This window comes from Chrysochloris asiatica, unplaced genomic scaffold (assembly GCF_000296735.1).
Source record: "Chrysochloris asiatica unplaced genomic scaffold, ChrAsi1.0 scaffold00111, whole genome shotgun sequence".
Lineage (NCBI taxonomy): Eukaryota > Metazoa > Chordata > Mammalia > Afrosoricida > Chrysochloridae > Chrysochloris > Chrysochloris asiatica.
Window position 1 is genome coordinate 6,337,551 of NW_006408629.1, and position 2,805 is coordinate 6,340,355.

Consider the following 2,805-nt stretch of genomic DNA (forward strand, 5'->3'; position numbering starts at 1 on the left):
ATATATGAAGAGTTACATAGCAACAGTCTTAATAAAACTAGCTGAGAACTTAAAGCTAAGTCAAAAAGGAGTAATTTCAAGTGTGTAATTTGTGGAATGTAAAGTTGATGATCTTGTCTATAAACCTTCACTCAATTCACAGTAAAAAAAATTTTAAAAAGGAATAATCTCCCAAAAATTTCATATTAGCATCATTCACTGGGTATATAAATAAAGGTAGTGTTTTTTTACAAAAGTTTTAAAAGCAGATATTAACAAGATAAGACTTCATACAATTATTTATTCCAACAAAATAAATCTTATAAGAATACAAAGGTTGTTATGTATAGCAAAACCTAACTAAAACTATGAAAAAAAAATTCATCAGCTCTCATTTTTCTGAGCCTCTCAGAATTCTTTTTTTAAAAAATGTTTTATTGTGAAATATGTGATAGTTTACATGGGAGAACATTAGTTTTACATTCGTCCTATCGTGTATCGTTGCATTGCCATGGTTACAATCCCCTCCATGCATCATCAACCAACCAAAGGGTATACACTACAAGTCTGCCTCACGGTCATCAGCACACAGCCCCTCTTCCTCTCTGTGTCTAAAGTTCTCAGATGCTCCACCTTTCCACTTCATCATTTCTGCCTCCATCTCCAATATCACTGCTTCTCTGGGTAGGGTCCTGCTCTCCACTCTTCTTCCTTCATGGTCCCAGGGACCTACCTCCGCTCCTAGACTGAAAAGTTAATCACTTCCCTCTTTGCTGCAAAACGTCTACCTTTACATTTCCAACCCTCACAATCAGTCCTGATAACAATTATTCACTATTGTATCACAAGAGACCTATCCACATTTCATTTCATCATCCCCATTAGACAGACTGGATACTACTCAGTGGAGATTCAAAATTCTTAAGGGGCCACACATTCTCCATCCCATTTCACCTGGGAAGTTCTATAAAATTTAAACCTATTCTTCTTCTTTTGTCTAATTACTGATAATTTACATTTCATAAGCAGGGAGACATTTAAAAAGTTATTTTCTTAAGGTGGGGTACGGCTAGGAAAACTTCAGAATATCGTCTATTAATTTCACCACTCAGAAGAAAGAAGGATGATAGGTGGGAATTTAGGGGGTCAGTTCCCAATATCATGGTTAGGTCAAGGTAAAGTAGCCAGCAAGCCAATCTTAACTATGTTGTTGTGGTGGGAAAGTGTCATCTAATCAGTTCCAACACATAGCGACCCTTTATAGAGTCTCCTAGGAGCAGGTGGTGGCTTTGAACTGCTGACCTTATGGTTCTCAGCCCAGTGCTGATCAAACAGCATACTATGGTTACAAAAAATACAAAGTTTGTGATACGCATTCCTCTTTGTTTCCATGTACTGGGGTTTATTTTCCTTTTTTCACAGTCTCATAGTAACAATTTCTTTAAAAGACCCGATCTTACCTCAGTTTCCCCAAAGGGAAAAGGACTTTTCAGGCTTCCTTCAAGTGCTTTAAATTCCAGGAACTGTTACAGAAGCAGTCAGTCCAATTCTGGGCCAGTAGGAAAATCAGATGGAAAGCAAAGAATTTTTTTTTGCTGAGAGTCAGAGCGGCTCCTTCCTGCATGGTCCAGGCTTTCACACACCTTATTAACTGTCACAGAGCATGTACAAAGTCATGCACAACAGGTGTTAAAGATTAATAACCAGTTTAATATGTTACAGGCTCAAACACAGCCAGCAAAGTATTTTAAAAGATGTAGCTACAAAGCAGAGGCAATGGAATACTACAAAGGAATTTCAAAGATCTAAACAACTTATTTAACCCAAATGACCCTGTATACGGTTTCTGAAGAGCAGGTGGTGAGTTTGAACTGCCGACTTTGCAGTTCAAATGGCTTTGCAGTCTGGCACATTAACCCATAGAGTCCTGGTGTGGCTCTTTGGGCTAATGCATCAGACTGCAAAGTCATTTGAACTGCAAGGTCAGTGGTTCAAGTTCACCAGCTGCTTCTTGGAAAGCTGTCACTATGGGTTGGAATCAACTCAACAGCACTTAACAACAAACAACTTATTTAGATTGTTAGAATTCCTGGTGTGGTAGCGTAAGCACTGGACCACAAAGTCTGTTTGAACCTCAAGGTCAGCAGTTCAAACTCACCAGTTGCTTTGCGGAAACCCAATACCGGGTCACTATGAGTCAGAACCAACTTGACAGTACTTAACAACAACAACAATTACAACAACAAACAGCTTGCACATTTTTATTTCAAAAAGTCACCCCAGGTACCCTCAAATATAATCAATTTTGCAACACTGATTCCATCTATAATTCTGGGGTTGCTAGTAATATGGTCAATCACCCACAGCCAAACACTTCTCCTTTCTACACCATCAGATCCTTCATCTGTAACATTGCGTTTCACCTGTAACACAATACTAATGCACATATTAGGATCTCCCACATCTGGTGAATGTGTATACATATTTTCAAAGAGGTCTTGGTATCAGTTGAAATATATCCAAAAATAATCAACACAGGTTTGGAAAGATAAAGACCCAGGAAAGCATCTACTATAGATAGAGGATTTTTAAATATACATTTATATGTATATGTACATACACACAGACACAAACATATATGTATATATGGAATACTGGAGGCAGAGTGGGCTGCATGTTGGACTGTTGCAGAGCTGTTGTTGTTATGTGCCATGGAGTCGGTTTCGACTCATTGTGACCCTGTACAGGGTTTCCAAGGCTGTAAATCTTTACGGGAGCAGAAAGCCTCATTTTTCTCCCACAGAATAGCTGGTAGTTTCGAACTGC

General features: G+C 38.5%; 1 protein-coding gene and 1 pseudogene across 1 annotated transcript in view; both read right to left on the bottom strand.

Moving 5' to 3' along the window:
- The window catches only part of LOC102841236, a 114,735-nt pseudogene extending 112,273 nt beyond the window's left edge, over positions 1 to 2,462 (bottom strand).
- Positions 1 to 2,805, bottom strand: part of MCTP1 (multiple C2 domains, transmembrane 1) — a 956,699-nt gene that overhangs the window by 619,812 nt on the left and 334,082 nt on the right. The gene's annotated exons all lie outside the window — the stretch shown is intronic.